The following is a 19,006-nucleotide window of genomic DNA, read 5'->3' as shown; positions in this document are numbered from 1 at the left end:
TGCATTAGTAAGTTTCTTTAAGGAGCTTTGCACACTGCAGTTCAGGATCGTGACCACGACATCCAGCCCATTATTTGCAAAGCCTTGCAGCTGCACAAGGCAGTGCATTACCTTCACTGTTGCAGTTTGCTTGTGATTTGTCAGCTAGAATTTATACATTTTGCAGGAACATTGAGAAACCACGAAGGTTCAAACAGCAGTTCAGAAATAGAGCTGACATTTAACTTCTGCTTCTATACCCACTGAAGATGTCAGCTAAACCCACCAAAATCAGTGATATTTTCCTATAATCCCAAAGAGGCTTCATGCCATTTTAAAGAACAATCTTAGAGCCAAGCCTGTCTTTCAGAACGTGTCAGGCAGAATATTTGTCATTTTCAAGGGCATCATGAGAATCCAATGTTCTTTACACACACAAAAAGGCCTCAGATGTGAAGGCTTCTGTTCTCATTGAGATGATAAACCTGTGCTTGTGCTGTACTTCTTCAGACCGTAGGAAACAGTTCAATTAATTGGACGTCAGTCCATTACAAAAAACCACAACAGCACCCATGCACTAAAATGCAAGCAGAAGAGTCAATACTGGCTAGCACTGAGCTCCATTGACAATCCCCCCCTACTTTTCACAACCCTTCAAATGGTATGAAATTGGAGGAGAATTGAATGTTGAACCATCGTCTCCTCCCACAAAGCAGAAGGACGGCAGTGATCCTTTCTCTGACTGGTAATGGCCTTACAAGTCATCACTTCGTTCTTCTCTGTAGTGTAAACAAGGGCATTACATTTACGTGTTGGGTATTCAGGGTGGGGGCTGGGTTTGAAGGTCATCTCTGAGGTCCTGCTAAGATGTTGGCCTCAGCAGATGCCTGACGATGCTAACCTCTGACACTGGTTTTGACTCGCTAGTTTACAGGGACAATTTTTTGATCAAAAACCTAGTAAGATTATCATATTATTTCATGTTCTATGAGCACATAATAACATGATCATATTAAATTCAACTTTTAAACCACAAAGCTGGTTGATGTTCATATTGGTCAAAGGAAGGAAAATGAGAGTGCAGTGAAGAGGAATCTATATTGCTCAGAATTATGCAAAGAGTTACCATGAGGTAATAGAGGCAGGAGTTCTGATTGAAAAACCCCAAACCTTTTTTTGTCTGATCTGCACTGCTGAGGATAAAATGAGTCTCAGATGCTTTTCTTCTAAGCTAATCCCTGATTTGTTTCAACAATCATGTGTGCCAATGTTCTGTAGTGCTTAGGATGGAGAATTATTTAGAGATGTAATGTGAAACTACAGATTTCCTTTATCCATCACAGCTTGCATGCTGAATGTCAATCTTTGTAGATACAGCGATTCATCTAAGAAAATCCATAGATCCAAAAAGTACAGATGTTCGGTTTCTTGTTAACCCTTTGAGTACCATACAAAAAAGTGAAAGGCAACAGTTCTTACAGTTGAGTAAGTGTGAGAATACTTAGAAGGGGAGAGAGAGAGAGAGACTGCAGATCAGTTTAAAGGAATGTGGTCTGCAATGTAGCAATAACTCCTAGACAATATTGATGAATTCAAGAACATTGACTAGAGTTCTTCTGCTTTTGCTTTTACTATGCAACTCAGTTCAGTAATTTGTTTGAGATATATATAGTGGCTAACTCTACTGTTTCTTAAATTTAGGTTGGTTCTACTCATATTGGGGACATTATATGCATTATATGCATCAGGATAGTAATGGCTGATGAGTAGTAAGGACATGTTTTAATATATTTATGTGCTGCTAACCAGTCCTACACACACACACGGTGAGTCTTTTAAAAGAGGCCCCATGGAACATGTGTACTCTGTATCCACGGGGCCTCTTTTAAAGGACTCACCCTGTATATATATACACACCAAAGAAAGCTGACTACCATAACTGGCATTAATTACAATTTATTATGATGCTGTTAGTCATGGGGAAAAGCAAAGGACAGAAGCTCTTCCTCCTGAAAACTAAATCTCACTGAGCCCCTTGCTTTTGAAGTTTCATCTGGAATTTATGAATGTTTCCAAGCCTATCTTCATACACAAAGTGCTGTTGTGTTCAGGTTCTGCTTGGGGACTTCTCATAGGCATCTGGTTGGCCAATGTGAGAACAAAGTGCTAGAACATACGTGCTTTTGGCAGAGTCCAACAAGACTCTTCCTATGTTCCAACACGTGTCCGATGGGATGAATTTTGTAAAAAAGGAAGGAAGGAAGGAAGGGAGGAAGGAAGGAAGGAAGGAAGGAGGGGTGCAAGAGCTCACCTCCACTCTCAGTCCAATCCTTCTAAAAAGGATCTGATAGGGTTTTGGTCAAGGATTTTTAACCATCTTTGGACCCCTTCATCCTATGCTTTATTTATTTTATTTTTTAAACGCTGTTTAGTTGCTGTGGTTATAACCACGTACTAAGTACACATTAAATTCTAACTTAAAATGCTGCCAATTGTTGGAACAGTGAGAAGAGTTTAAAAAATTGGAGTTCTAAAACCTAAGATTGCCCTATTTAATTGCTTTTTAATACCCCTTTTGTAGTGCAGCATGTAGAGTACATGCAACTTCTGTAAAAAGGCAGCTAACGAATAACCTGATGACAAGTATCCTGGGGGGGACTCCTCTCTTATTATACATTAGTTCTGATGCCATTTTCTATATGATGGAAGTGCTCCAAGTTAATGAACATCAAAAGTTGAAATAGAACTGTTATTTTTCAAATACTTTGCAGATTTCTCAAAGGCCCTTATTAATACAGCCCAAGAATGCAGCCCCATAAATCCTACACCCTGCTGAAACATATCCATCTGCAGCAAAGAAATAAATGCTCACAAGAAATTCGGGAAGGGAACTTAAGAACCGAATGAGATTCTGAAAGTATTTTCCATCACTGCAGTCCTTGATTCAGATCTAGGCAGATGAATAGTGTGGCACATCTTTACTCATTTTTATATTGCATGCAACATCACTATCAACTACCTTGTTAGGAATAATTATGTTTCAATATTATTATAGCTATATTCTTCCAATGGCGCAGTTTCGGTTTTTTGTTCCACAGGATATGTATGTGTGTATCTTGCACTTGAACATATTAATTGGTCTGGAAACTATTAATATTTTTACAGGTACACAAAAGCAAAAGAAAAGAAAAAAAGTCTCATGGCCAATATAAAGCTTTCATCGATGAATTATCTACTACCAAGAACTGACAAGCTAATTGAATGTGTCAGTCAGAGGAAGGAGATATATAACTATACAATTTCCATTGCACAAAGCACTATTTTTAGTGCTTCCATCTAGATCAGAAAGTCATTTTTTCTTATCCATTATGGACAAAGGGGAGGCCTACAAAGTTCCTGAATCCATGACTTCTTTAATTTTAAATCTTGCCGAAATGGCTGTTTTTCACTGAGAGGACTAAATGATATATAGCCACTCAGTAGGAATGTGTACCTTGCTCTCAGTCAAGAAACTTGATAAAGAATTAAATTCTCTGGAGCACTCAAGAGTTGCTGAAGTTAGAGCAAGAAAGGTGCTGTATTAGTTAACAAGGCAATAAAGACTGCTGGGTTGCATCCAGTTAAGTCTCTCCACTCTGAGCAGGCTTTGGTGAGATGAAAGTTGCAAAAAAAGAAGTCTTTTTTTGAATGTTAATTGTATGGGTGGTGACAAAATGACACCTCCTCCCCAAAAGATTCGAGTGGGCGGGCATGGATCTCTGAAATTTTGGGGAGGGGGCTGCTGCAAACCTTATTTTCACTTTAAGAGGTGCTTTGGAACTTAAAAAAAAGTTCTACTTCCACTTACAATTGCCTGAGTCTCTCTCATCAGCTTCCCACTGAGATTTTCAGACCAGAAAACAGTCTTTGTATGAATGTGAAGAGATCGATAATACATCAGATTTAGTGAACGGCAAAGCAGGGCAAAGCTGCAAACAGTGTCTATATGCCCCACAAGTCTCCAGCGTGTGGCAGAATGCTACTAGGTTTGTTAGTTTGGGTTCACTGTATTAGGCTTAGGAGCAATCAGATATAGGAAATGCAGGCTGTTGTTGCAACACAGGCCATGCATGAGATGGTTATCAATCTCCTTTCTCCTAACTGGGCTATCTACAGTTTCCATCCCTTGGGGACCTCCAAACCAGGTTCCTGTTTACTGAGGCGGCAAGTTAACCTCCACTGAATCTGCCACATCGGAGAGTGCATGAAGTGACCTAGTGTGACATATAGAAAGTTGGCTGTGTTGGAGCAGCATGAAACACTTGGAGTAGTCCACTAACACTTTTCCTTTGTTCTTAAAGCAATTAAGACTGGCTTAAAATAGATGATGGTTTTAAGAGGAGGGGGCAGGACAATCTAATCCAGTAATGAAACATAGGTAAAGGTATCCCTGACCATTAGGTCCAGTTGTGGACAACTCTGGGGTTGTGGTGCTCATCTCGCTCTATAGGCCGAGGGAGCCGGCATACAGCTTCCGGGTCATGTGGCCAGCATGACTAAGCCGCCTCTGGCGAACCAGAGCAGTGCATGGAAACGCCGTTTACCTTCCCACTGGAGTGGTACCTATTTATCTACTTGCACTTTGATGTGCTTTCGAACTGCTAGGTGGGCAGAAGCTGGGAAGTTCCTGATCAGTGCCATCAGTCTAACTATAAGATTTGCTACGACAATATACGAAAACTTTGGATATGGTCTGTTATTTTACTTCTTATTTTTATTTCACAAAACTATCTTCTCCCGAATAGACCATCCTCAACAGCGATACCAGCATGACAGCCATGACTCTGCAGGGGTCATAATGGTGACACTGGAGGCGGGTTAAGTGGGGCAAATGTTCACAATCAGGTAGCACAGACTGGGATAATTATACAAAGCTAAATGTTTAAAGTGGCTGTGATCAGCAGATATTGTTGTTTGAAAAATTAAAAGTACACAGTTTCTTCCTAAGTGTTAATGTCAGAAATGTCAACCTTGAAGAGATGACATTTTCAACACGAAAACAGAAATACTTTGAAAACTGCTCGATAATAGTGCAGAAAATGTCAAATGCTTCACTTTGTAGCCATTCCACATCTGTTTTCCAGCCAGGTCACCTCTGGAGTTTAAGTGTTAGAGCACAGAATATTTTTTTTTTCTCATTTCACATTTTTAATGATGTCTGCATGATAAAGAGCCAAACGTAGTGTGCTGTATAACAGTGAAGCATGTAAACATGTCTTAGAACGGAAAAGGTAAGTAGTCCTATGTACGTTTATTCAGAACTGAGCCCCACTATGTTCAATGGAACTTAGTCCCAGCTTAGTGTGTATATGCTGATGTAACAATTAAGCTTAATTCCTGTCTTCCCAGACCCAATTGTTACATCACCAGGGCCGCATGGCAGCTTTTTGCTTATGGCCCAGTCCCGTGCTACTCTGGTACATTTTAGAGAAATGAGCCACATAAGCTGGCCTCTTTGTCAAGCAAATAACCTTTGCTTATCTTCAAATTGAGGGGAGAGGTGGTGTGATGGGGGGGTGGCTATATAAGTGGCGGCATGTTGTTGGGGCCTTACCTGGCTTTGCGCTGCCGAACACCCGCCCACCCAGCCTTAGGTTTTGCTTTGGCCTTGCTCTGGTCTTTAGTTGGTCCCCTGTTTTGGAACAGGGGGCTGATAGGAATTTTTTCGCCTACCTCTTAGCAATCATCACAACTTTGTAAGGTTTGGCAGTTAGGCAATGGCTTAGTGAGATATGGGGGAGGGGAGGTGCAGCCCTTACCTGCCCCTCCAGGTACAAGGGTATTCTGTTAAAGGAATCCATGGGTCTGGATCTCGTCCAAAGCCTGCTTGAGGAGCTAGGGGAATGCCGGGACCCACCGGGAACCCCAGGGTGAGCTTCAGTTGGTTGCCATCGAAGGAGCTCCCTCTTTTGGTGGTTTACCCTTCCAGACTCCCTGCGAGGTGGGCAGGAGTCAGATATAGATTTGCCAGTGCCTAAGCCAATACCACTCACATTCTGTATTCAATAAAGTTGTGGCCTAAATTTGCCCATTAACATTTAAACTAAAATATTTGTGTCAATGTGTCTTTATTATTCTGGGGGGGGGGGGCGAGAAGGGTGTTCTGGGGCCTTAACGCGCAAATGTTGAATGAATTGAAAGCTAATTCCACCGAGCGCCCACAGAAAACCCCCCAGCACTGAAACACAACATACCTATGGACCTAGAAATCCACCAAATCCCAAGCAGCTCAGTGGTGTTGTTGACACTAATTAGCAGCAGTTCCCCAGGAATATTGCCAAAACCTCACAGAGAATGCAAAGAAGGTGCTCTTCCACTGAGCTGAGTAATTTAACCAATTTAAATTTTTATTTGGGTTTTCAGAAAATATGGTGTTCCATTAAGGGGGGGGGGGAATCAGCTACGTCCAAGTGGTCAAAGGTGCAACGTGGAGGCAGTCCATAGTAGCTGAAGCTGGTTGCAGGGCAGGGAGCCGGGTGAAGTCAGCAACAGGCTTGCAAGCAGGGAACCAGGGCGGGTCAGGAGCTCAGGCAGGAAAGCAGGACAGGTTCAGGTAGGAACTAGCAACCAGCAATGTTGCTCCCACAACTTGGGACTGGGGCTGGCTGGCTTTTATCTGCCCTGAGGCATAGGGCGGCCACGATCCTCTGGTGACTCGCCTCTCCTGGTCTGGAGACGAGCACTCCTCCTGCGGGAACTTAGTTCCCTTCGCCTCTCTGCCCTGAGCCTCTGCAGCTCAGGAGAGGCTGGAGGGTTACCTCGATCTCATTGCCCTCGTTCTTCCCTTGCTCCCTTTTAACTCTTCCAAAGCGGAGGGCCTTCTCTTGACCCGTCACGCCGGACACTCATTCCAGATCTTCCACAATTATGTCGTCTTCAGGTACTGGTCTAATATGGGCCCGGTTTCGGCCTATTGCCTTCTCGAGCTCTGGAAAGCTCTTGAAGAGCTTTGTCACAAGTGGTGCCACAGGAGGCTGCTCCTTGGGCTGAAGCGGGACCACCTTGTTGCTCTTTTTGAGCTGCATTGCGCTTCTCAGTCGTCTGAACCACTCTGTTCCACGAAGGAAAAGTCTGCTGAACCTTCCTTCTTCTTCTTCCTGAAGGTCTGGAACTGACCGCATGGTTGATTCTGGCTCCACCTCCTCTTTAAGCAGTTAAAATCCAAAGAAAATCCAAATCCTCTGCTTTCTCTCTTACCACCAACTGCACCTACACACCTCGCTCTGTCACTCCTCACTAACCCACAATGGACACCTGTAGTTGGTGGCTTTTAAGGGAGAAGCAGAAGATGTCACAAAGGAGGGCAGGCCATTGTTACCATGGCAACCCACCCACATTGACCCTGTCACAAAGGAGGGCAGGCCATTGTTACCATGGCAACCCACCCACATTGCCCCCCCCAATGTTTTTTAAGAACTTTGAACCACCTCCTGTTCCGTCTGCAGGTGAATCTTCTCTTTTGGAGTTCATGTTTCTATATTGGATCATTCTTCATTCAACCCCATTTCCAAAGGGAGACAATCCCAACATCCCTTGAAATGCAGTAGAAGACTCCCAAGTCTCAAATCTGATGGTTATATTCAAGATTACTCAATACTTTATTATAATTCAGATGTTCAGTAATGGCACATTGACTACTGTATTTTGAATCAATACTAAAACTCATGGTTAGACATTAGGCCTGGGCAATGAATGTATGTAGGATACATCCTTGTTTTCTCCACATAAGAATGAAAATACCGATTTTCATTGATTCCTTAAGAAATTAATGAGAGCAACAGGAAGCTAACAGCCCTGGACAAATAGCAGAAATAGCCCTAAAAGGCATCTAGCTGAATTGAGATAATGGCTTCACAATGAGCAAAGAAAATTCATATGGAAATATGAATATACCTGCACTATAGAATAGTAACTTATTTGCATGCTGGTGCAACAGCTACTTGATAAATTAACAATGACAAGACGCTTTAGAAGTTACATTTCTATGAACCAGAACATTAGGTTTTTCTGATATAATATGTACATATCTTATTTTATTTTCCTTTTCCATTGGTACATTTTTAACTTCTCCTATTATGAAATAATGTCAGAATGAAAAAAAAAGTGTGTTCAAAATTTATAGATAGCTGAAGATTCGCTGCAATTGAGTCTGAATAATTCCATTTCAACATTTCCTGGATTAATTGCATTCACTTGTCAAATTAAATCCCTGGTGTGTCTCACCTTTTAAAAACAAACTTAGAAATAGTCTTTAATCAAGGCTTGAGTTTGGGTTCAAACCTAGAGGGTTTTTTTCCTACGTGAGGATTCAGTACTGAAATACATATCTGAATAATAAAGAGTGCCTCTGGGCATATCACAGTGCATCTCACTCACTGAATATAGTCAACTCCAACACATCTAGGATTAGGGACCAGTGCTTCCATATGTTGGAAATGGCAGACGGAAGCTCAGATACTTTTCTCATAGACTTAAGTTGCTTCTGTTATTAGAAACAACAATCTTTAAAGATTTGTTAAGTACTAGAAACGGGTTGCGTTGTTTTCCATTGTGCTATTCCCAGCGCTTTACATTTCCTTAAAGATGGCAGTCAGTTTCTAAAGGAAAAAAAAAAGACCAATCTTAAGAGAGGACTGCCTGAGTTTAAATCAGCCAAGACACTAAGGGCCAAACTACATTTCACATGTATTTAAATGTGCATGCTTCTACTTTGCATTTAACGTGCATGCTTTAAAAAACGAATGTTTCATTCAAAGGGGGAAACTGATCTTTTCCTCCTCTGCTGCAATTCTGAGGGAAATTAATTCCCTGAAGCTGCTGTTTTAACCGAGAGGAAATCATCCAGTGGTGCCAATATTCGTTTACCTTCTAACGCAACATAACTGCTGCAGTAGAAATCATTTTCTTCAGTACCACAGCACAGGAGAAATGGGTTACATCTTCTGTTTCTGCCTACTGTGATCATGATAATTATTAGCCTCTTCCCCTAGTAGATACCATGTGCATTTTTGAAAGCATGCATTTAACATAATTCTAGATTCAGGTAGGTAGCCGTGTTGGTCTGATGCAGTAGAAATATATATATAATGTCCAGTAGCACCTTAGAGGCAGGATGCAGGTGGCACTGTGGGTTAAACCACAGAGCCTAGGACTTGCCGATCAGAAGGTCGGCAGTTCAAATCCCCGCGACGGGGTGAGCTCCCGTTGCTCGGTCCTTGCTCCTGCCAACCTAGCAGTTCGAAAGCACGTCAAAGTGCAAGTAGATAAATAGGTACCGCTCCGGCAGGAAGGTAAACGGCGTTTCCGTGTGCTGCTCTGGCTCGCCAGAAGCAGCTTAGTCATGCTGGCCACATGACCCGGAAGCTGTACGCCGGCTCCCTCGTCCAATAAAGCGAGATGAGCGCCGCAACCCCAGAGTTGGCCACAGCTGGACCTAATGGTCAGGGGTCCCTTTACCTTTAAGTTTGTTCTTGGTATGAGCTTCTGTGTGTGCATGCACACGAAAGCTCATACCAAGAACAAACTTAGTTGGTCTCTAAGGTGCTACTGGACATTTTTTTATTTTTTAAAATATATTTAAAATAATGTCCAGATTGGCTGCAAATACCAGAACGCAGGCTATTCAGACCTATTCCTGATCAGTTAATTAGTACTGGTCATGTACTTGTCTGTTTTAGCACTGTGCAATTTTTCAATATATTGACCAAAATCCTTATAGTTAAGAAGAAAATTAACATTAGATTCTAGATTTTGTATTTTGTGCTAGTTAATTGAACAAAATAAACCATCATAGCAGATATTAATCTAATATCAATTAGTGATATTTATTACCATGCATTAGAACAAAGGCTTTAAAAAAATAATATCCAAGGCCAGCTTGGGTTCATTTGAACTGTATTTTCGTTTAGTGGTTTCAGAAAAACTGTTTGCCTAGGCCTCGACTTACTACTGTTAAGACCAAAGGGAACAAAACAATGAATGTACAAGGCTTTTTCAGTGTGTAACAAAGGATACAAACTCAGTACAGGCAGTTCTACAGAAAGGTCATTTGCAAGTTTCAGATATCTGAAACATCCCCATTGTGGTTTCTACAAGGCCTTGAAACCAGCACACACAGTAGCTCTTTATCAATATTCTTCAACCATGTATGTTATCTATGTCATTTTCTCTTGCTTGCAACAACAAACATGTATTCTTCAGTTTGATTGGGGAAGTGAGAAAACAGTATTGGAAACATGAGCCCATCGCAATGTTACATACATCTGGCACATACAGTTTTTTCAAACTGCTATCACTGCTGGCCAAGGCACGTACTGGGCCCTGTCCTTGAATGCTTCCTTTTGGAGCTTTCCACTGACTATTGCAAGTGGAAGATTATTGCCACAGTGGAGCTCCCATATCACCAGTGATAATCTCAGTCAATGGAGGCTGGCAGAGGCAACAATACTGCATCCTAAACCCCTCTCCAACCATCAACACTGGGGCAGGGAAGGATGGTCTTAGGCATCAGAAGAGTATGTTAATTCTGCAATACCTTTGCCAAGTATGGAGTTTATTTCATAAGATCTGAGCATCCCTGATGGGCTACAAGTCGTTGCTCTGGAAGTGTATGGAACAGCTGTATTCTTAAGAAAGCAGCAAGTCCTGTAAACTCTTGAAATTTGTACCATGTACAGATATTATTATTTACAGTGGTACCTTGGGTAAGATTAGAGACGCTTCAGGTTACAGACTCCGTTAACCCAGAAATAGTACCTCAGGTTAAGAACTTTGCTTCAGGATGAGAACAGAAATCGATTGGCAGCAGTGTGGTGGCAGCAGGAGGCCCCATTAACTAAAGTGGTATCTCAGGTTAAGAACAGTTTCAGGTTAAGAACGGACCTCCGAATTAAGTTCTTAACCCGAGGTACCACTGTATTTTTTTGAAACTTCATAAAAATAATGACTTCAAACATCTTAACCATATGCTGTGGATGCTCAACTTATTCTTTATGCCTGCTTCCATTCTTCTGACAGGGCTCCTGTGCCATTAACACTTTCCTGACAGACAGAAATTTAGCAGCTGAGGCTTTTCTCTGGCACTGAGATGCAGTGATTAAAAAAAATAAAAGGTTCACTGGGCAGATGTCTGCTTGTCAGAAAACTGTTAAAAGCACATGAGGCCTACCAGAAAAAATAAAGTCACCTAGCTTAATGAGTGAGATGAAAACCAGTAGGATACAGTTAAGACGATGAAGTAATTTACTTTGCCCACTATGACCATTGTATACTGAAGATACTGGTATTTGCTACTTTAACTGCACAAACATTTAGCTGAAAGGAACTGTGATGAAGCACTGTCTTGAGGATTTTACACACTAACCTGTTATGCTCTCCTGGAAGCACTGTGACACCGACTCAAAAGTGCCTTCAAGGAAAGCACACTCCAAAAAGAAGGCAGTATTATCACGTTTTATTTCTGATGTATTATTTTGCGAAACCTATGCTGTAATCTGCAGTCTTCAGAAAGCACACGGAGGGGGGCAGGAGAACCTAAACTTTTTGCTTAATTTGTGTAATTTAAAACTGCGCCCACCTGCCATTTTGTATGAAGATTTAACACATATTTTGTCTAGCTGTACACTTGAGAGAATGCTTAATATTTTGTTTTCTTGCAGAAGTTGCAATATGAGATAGATTTTCAATAGTCTCAGAGCACAACAGTGCAGTTACAATTTCAAACTGGTGTAGGGAGAAAGGCCAGAGGATTACTCACTGGCTATTCTTCTGTTATTTTGACTAATAAAAACCACATTCTGGCAGGTAGCCCATACTAGGGACTGAAAAGCAACACCATCATTACCCAGTGCACTGTCCTGAACATCCAAAAATGAAAGTAGACCTGGCTCTACAAGCAGGCTTTCAACCTAGCAAAGCAAATCACACACGGAAAAAGGTGTCAAGAGAGAAGAAAAGGTTGCCATCTTTAGACTCAACCTTACAAATATTATTAATAGTATAGTTATTATTAATTTCACTTGTGGCTTTCCTCACAAGAAGTCTCAAAGCTTTTTTTATAATACACAAAAAGCTTACAAATATTCAAAAGCAAACACATCAAAAATTACAATAAAAACAAACAAAGAAACAGATGTCATCTAGGAGGTGCCCACACAGCAATGTTGTAAAAAGTACACAGCCTAACCCTCTCAGCTAAGAGATGAACACCATGGAAAACAGACTTCATGCAATCACAGTCAATTCACCAAAAGCCTACCTAAACATGTTTCTCAGCCTGGTGTCTGAGGCTGACAGTGTGGGTGCCATAAATATTTCCCTGGGGAGAGCATTCATTCATTCATTCATTCATTCATTCATTATTAAATTTCTATACCGCACTTTATCCAAAGATCACAGGGCGGTTCACAACGTAACAATATAAAATGAGAATACAAAAACAACAAAAAACCAACAGCCCGACAAACATATTGTTTTTGCTTTATTTATGCTTAAGCACCAACAAGATACACAAAAAGAAATAGACATCATCCCCCAAAGGGCCTAATTTTTTTCCCATTGTTTCTGGTTTCTTCCTTGCACAGTAAGGGTGAGTCAGCAGTCAGCCTTTTGTCCCCGCCATTTTCACTTCTCTTCAATCCTTTCTCCCTCCTTCCTCGTTGTGCTGGTCCCGTGAGTTACCCGAGAGGTGAGGTCCAAGTCCGGTCCGTGGTCAAAGGTGCAACATGGAGACAGTCCGTAGTAGCTGAAGCTGGGTGCAGGGCAGGGAGGTGGGGTGAAGTCAGCAACAGGCTTGCAAGCAGGGAACCAGGGCGGGTCAGGAGCTCAGGCAGGAAAGCAGGACAGGGTTCAGGCAGGAACTGGCAACCAACAATGTTGCTCCCACAACTTGGGACTGGGGCTGGCCGGCTTTTATCTGCCCTGAGGCATAGGGCGGCCGCGATCCTCTGGTGACTCGCCTCTCCTGGCCTGGAGGCAAGCACCCCTCCTGCGGGAACTTAGTTCCCTTCGCCTCTCTGCCCTTCGCCTCTGCAGCTCAGAAGAGGCTGGAGGGTTACCTCGATGTCATTGCCCTCGTTCTTCCCTTGCTCCCTTTTAACTCTTCCAAAGCGCAGTGCCTTCCCTTGACCCGTCACGCTGGATGCTCATTCCAGATCTTCTACAATTATGACCTCTTCAGGTGCTGGTCTAATACGTGCCCGGTTTCGGGCTATTGTCTTCTCGAGCTCTGGAAAGGTCTTGAAGAGCTTTGTCACAAGTGGTGCCACAGGAGGCTGCTCCTTGGGCTGGAGCGGGACCACCTTGTTGCTCTTTTTGAGCTGCATTGCACTTCTCAATCGTCTGAACCACTCTGTTCCACGAAGGAAAAGTCCGCTGAACCTTCCTCCTTCTTCTTCCTGAAGGTCTGGAACTGACCGCATGGTTGATTCTGGCTCCGCCTCCTCTTTAAGCATTCAAAATCAGAAGAAATCCAAATTCTCTGCTGTCTCTCTTACCACCAACCGCACCTACACACCTCGCTCTGTCACTCCTCACTAACCCACAATGGACACCTGTAGTTGGTGGCTTTTAAGGGAGAAGCAGGAGATGTCACAAAGGAGGGCAGGCCATTGTTACCATGGCAACCCACCCACCCTGACCCTGTCACAAAGGAGGGCAGGCCATTGTTACCATGGCAACCCACCCACATTGCCCCCCCAATGTTTTTTAAGAACTTTGAAGCACCTTCTGTTCCGTCTGCAGGTGAATCTTCTCTTTTGGAGTTCATGTTTCTATATTGGATCATTCTTCATTCAACCCCATTTCCAAAGGGAGACAATCCCAACATCCCTTGAAATGCAGTAAAAGACTCCCAAGTCTAGGGGTGTCCATAGTACAGGATTAGACAATCTGCTTTGCATTATCATCATCCTCATAGATAATCCTGGATTACATCTCCAGCTGGGGCAGGGAATGTCCCCTGTCTGAAACCCGTACAGTTTAAATGATGCTGAGGTGGATTGGTCAATGTCTGACTCTGTCCAAGGCAGTTTCCTATGAATATTCCTCTTAAGTCATTTACCCTGAAGACAAGCAAGCTAACTTCTCCACAGGACCAACAATCAATTTATCCGTCTAGAAGACAATACGGAAAGTCCCTGTTTTATATACAATAATGCAAGTACAAAAATCTTGAATATGAGAGGAAGCAAAATTCTGGCCTCTGTAATGAAGCAATAGGCAAAGGGTCCTGAAGCAGAGCAAGTTGGGGGGCATCTGTCAGGGACTCTTCCACTGTGATTCCTGCATTGCAGGGGGTTGGGCTAGATGGCCTTGGTGTGGCCCCCAGTTCCACAATTCTGTAATTCTAGGTTTGTATTCTGTACTGGGTCCTGTTAGATTTATGCAGCATCACTTTTCCTTTTTTCCTTTCCTTTTTGAATTTGCATTTTATTTATTTGTTAACATTCTTATATTACATCGGTAAACGTTGTCATATTACATTACAGGACATACTATAATATAATTTCCAACATGTATACAAAAATTATATACAAATTTTATATACCTAGAAAGAAAATGAAACAAAAAAAAGAAAGACCAAAGAAAAAAGAAAAACAAATCCCCCCCAATCATATACATACCAACACACTAGACTTCCTGTCTCTCCCGTTGTATATTCCTTTTTTACAAATGAATATACTCTTATTATTGTATATTTCGTTACATTTTATCTAATACATTCCTATATCAATATGTTCTCTTAGTCTTATTTCTCAGCTCAGTCTCTAATGTCAATCAAATGCTAGCATAGATAGCAAACTTTTACTGTATTTTTGAACGTATGTTTTATATCTATCCCACTTTTCCATAATTTTTTGTTTTGAATTGCCTTTCAGGGTATTTGTTAACTGCACCATTTCAGAAAATTCTGGTAGCTGTTATTGTCGGGGCTTCTTGTTCCTTTCACCCCTTTGCCACCAAAGTCCGAGCTGCGGCCGTTGCATATAAGAATACCTCCCTAAAGGCCTTCAGGATGTCCCTGCCAACAATGCTTAACAGAAATGCCTCTGGTCTTTTAAAAAAAGTTATTCCAAACATTTTTTTCAACTCCTCATAAATTAAGCCCCAGAACACTTTGATCTTCCTACATGAGCACCACATAAGATGCATGTTGCCATTACTCCCACCACAGCTCCAACAAGTATTTGCTAAATTTTTATACATCTTCGATAGTCTTGAGGGGGTGAGGTACCATCTGTGCTGCATCTTTAACATATTAAAAAGGCCATGAAATGTTAATCAGCCAGACATTTTTGCCCGTCACCTAAAGATATGAAACAAAGGCACCCAGGTAAGACTTCCTGAGGAGATCATTTCACAAGTGGGGAGCCACTGTGGAAAAGGCCAGTTCTCTTGTTGCCACCCTCTGGACCTGTCATGTAGGAGGCACACAAAGAAGAGCCTTAGATGATACTTGCAGGGTCCAGGTCAGTTCTTATTGGGAGAGGTGGTCCATTTCACAAAGTAGTATCTATTGTTTTGTGACTGACCCTGGAGCTCCTTGTAATCTGTACACACCCTGTCAAATCCTGTCAAACTCTGCCCCGACCATGATTCTCTTCCTCTTGCCTATCCTGACTCCAACCCCTCTTCGCCAAACCCTGATTTTAACTGCATTTCCTCAGACAAGGGATCTCAACCTTTCCCCTGAGGATCCTTATACATTGTTATTAGTGGGAAGGAGAGAACTCTTTGACATATGCCCCCCAAAAAACTTTCAATAAATTACAGTATTTCAGGTTGGGTATAGATTGATTATATGTCCATCCCCTCGTTCTGTTGGTCTCCAACCACCATTGCCTACTCACCTGTCCAGGCAACAGGCAATAAGTGAATGGGCAGATGACAACAAATGTTTTCCCTTGTCCAACTTGCTTGTCCCCTCTATCACTGAAGGAAAAAGCTGGATGAGCAAACAGGTGGTGGTGCCAAGCAGCAATAACTCACAGTATGATGACCATGCAGTGGGAGGGTCCTTGTTCAAGTGCCCAGCAATGCCCAACAGTGCCCTTAATCCAGTGGTTCTGAACCTGTGGGTCCCCAGATGTTGTTGGACTACAACTCCCATCGTCCCTGACCACTGGTCATGCTGTCTAGGAATGATGGGAGTTGTAGTCCAACAACATCTGGGGACCCACAGGGTGAGAAACACTGCCCTAAATTGAAATCTCAGCTCTTCCTGCTTGCACCAAGTTCTACTTCTCAATTACAAAATTGCATGAAATAAGAATGTTGGGGAATGCTGGAGAATGTGGCATTCTGAGTCCTATTCTGAGAACTTCCTTGCATGTAAACCCTGGTTTCTCTAAACAAAGCAAGAGCTCAGCTAGCAAACGCAGCGGCATGGCAACTAGAAGTAAAAGGATCCCGTATCTGCAAAGAGCCAAGGTAGTGCTGTTCACTATCCATTTCTGAAGATACTTCGTTGCACTTTGGGGGTGAAGATGCCATAGCAGAAACCTCTAGGCTAGAGGTTTTGGAATGTTTTGTTCACCCTGTCACCAGAAGCTGTTAAGTTTGTCCGTCTATTTCTGTGCTCTTGTGTTTACACAGAGTGGAATGTAGCACAATGTGAGCCGACAGAGACTCAATTCCTCCTGGGACTGAGCTGAGCTTTTGAGTTGGTATAGAACACAGTATTTCCATGCTCTTTCAGGAGTGCATTAAAGCTCAGGGAAAGCATTCTGCTGCTTTTTTGCACACAAACCCCCCAAATCTTTTTATACTGCCACATTCGAAACATCTACAGATGGTTTACCTCCTTTAAAAAAAAGTCTGACAAATGAAAACTTTGAAAGAACTGAATATGGGTTATCCCCACCTCATTATGTCTAGTATTGTCTTACTGAAAAGCAGGCAAGGAAAGGAACACCAAAATCAGTTGCTGCAGCTTAAGCTATAGGATATTTTTGAAAAATCTTTGCTGGTATTTATATGTCATTTATTTAGAGCATTTTTAGCTTGTTCATCTTAGTGGTCCCAGGGAAAAGTACATCCATAAAATATTTATACAAACTGAAGGTCTACACCAGGTCCAAGACCCCCTGCTACCCTTGTATCTATTTTTTATATTAAAAAAATGGATAAATTATGTAGGGTTAGGGGATGGATTTCCTTTGGGATTTCACTGAACTGCATTTCTAAAATACAGTGGTACCTCTGGTTACAAACTTAATTCGTTCTGGAGATCCGTTCTTAACCTAAAACTGTTCTTAACCTGAGGTACCACTTTAGCTAATGGGGCCTCCTGTTGCCGCCACGCCACAATTTCTGTTCTCATCCAGAAGCAAAGTTCTTAACCCGAGGTACTATTTCTGGGTTAGCAGAGTCTGTAATCTAAAGAGTCTGTAACCTGAAGTGTCTGTAACTCAAGGTACCACTGTATGCAAAATGTTCTATGTGTTTTCGTTCACCTAAGCCAAGTTGTACTAGGAATCAGATCTTACATAACAGATGTAGCAAAATCAGCACAGTCTTTAGCATATGCGCCGCCGCGGTGCAAAGATCCACCCAGCGCCCCCAAATTTAGTTTAGCCCCCAAATTAACTTTTATTATGATTGAAATTAACTCTTATGATGTAAGAGTTAATTTCGCATGACGGCGCCATTGAGAATGACAAGTGCCGTCATTGAGTCAAGCGCAGCCATTGTGAATGACAAGTGCTGCCGTATTTCGGTAATACCTAGCTTTATATGTATTTTGTTTTTCTAGCTTGATCAAAATTTCATAATAGGTAGATAGTTAAGAGCTTAGGTGGCTTCAGCAGTGGGCGCCCCCCAGAATCTGGCACCCAGGTGCCCCACACCCCTTCCACCCCCAGGTAAAGACAGCCCTCTTTAAACTTGCATTCTCTAAAGTTGTATGAGGGGGGGAAATCAGGACCCAAGCTCCTATGATGACAACTGATACACTCTTAGCTGGGTGAATGCAAAGAGCCGAGTGCCACCCAGGACTGAGGAAGAGGAGATGTAATATCAAAATAGAGCTATCAATGCATTCTTCATTCCATCTTTACAATTAAACTGAAATACAAGCATACCAGGGACTCAAACACTGGTTCAAAGGAGTAGTCGTGCCTCTTTCTGACCTGCCTTTGATTCAGTTTGTTCCTCCTCCTCCCTGTTCCCCCTTTGGCTGGAAAGCTAAAGGGCTCTACTGTTGTGTGGGCCTGTTTTTAATTAACTTGTTCAAGCCAGAGCTATTGCTGGTGGTGAAGGTGGTCACGGCAGTTAAGGGTGTGAGGAAGCAAGGTGGGGAAATGCTGAAAGCTTGGTATTCTCATCTGTCAGGTCACCTGCAAAGATGTGCTTGCAATACTGTGACTGTGTGTGTGTGTATGGTTACATTTAAACTTCCTCTTCTGCTGGAGGAAGAACTTTCTATTGGAAGACGGGAAACTTTGGGAATAACGCTTTATGTCTGTCTCCCCTTTTTCCAAGCAACTGTAAACTATGACAGATTTCACATTACACTTCAAAGTGATAGAACACTTGGGCAAGTATACCCAACTTTTGATGAGTGTTATCAAAGGCCTCAAACTCGGATATTAACATTGTTGTATATGAAGGGATGTTACTGCTTAAGGTTTTATTAGATAAATATAAGAAAGAACTGACTTCCCAATTAATTACCCCAAAGTTACGTAAGCAGTAAATTAACAATGTAATTACATTCCCGAAAAGACATCTGATCTCTGTGGAATGTTCAGATATTTAACTGGGATTTAGCAGGATACTTGTAACAAGCTAATTAAATAAATTGCTAATAACACTACCGAGCATACAATAAATAAATTAATAGAATTAGAATTTGATAGCACAAGTTAACTATAACTATAATAATGCTTTATACCAATTAAATGGCTAAATATCCTCTCTAAGTACATTAAAAATACTGCAAATTTTATGTACTAATAACAATGTAATTTACATCGATAATAAAAGAAAT

General features: G+C 41.9%; 1 protein-coding gene and 1 long non-coding RNA gene across 7 annotated transcripts in view; both read right to left on the bottom strand.

The window, feature by feature from the left end:
* The window catches only part of EYS (eyes shut homolog), a 456,551-nt gene that overhangs the window by 232,359 nt on the left and 205,186 nt on the right, over positions 1–19,006 (bottom strand). The gene's annotated exons all lie outside the window — the stretch shown is intronic.
* LOC310673508 lies at positions 6,348–13,660 on the bottom strand. The gene is made up of 2 exons (XR_014509088.1): positions 13,512–13,660; positions 6,348–7,208 (listed from the first exon to the last, which is right to left on the bottom strand). It is a non-coding gene; the product is annotated as an uncharacterized lncRNA (long non-coding RNA).

This window comes from Podarcis tiliguerta, assembly GCF_965153285.1.
Source record: "Podarcis tiliguerta genome assembly, chromosome: 3".
In the NCBI taxonomy this organism is placed as follows: Eukaryota; Metazoa; Chordata; class Lepidosauria; order Squamata; family Lacertidae; genus Podarcis; species Podarcis tiliguerta.
This window is presented reverse-complemented; position numbering and strand designations above follow the sequence as displayed.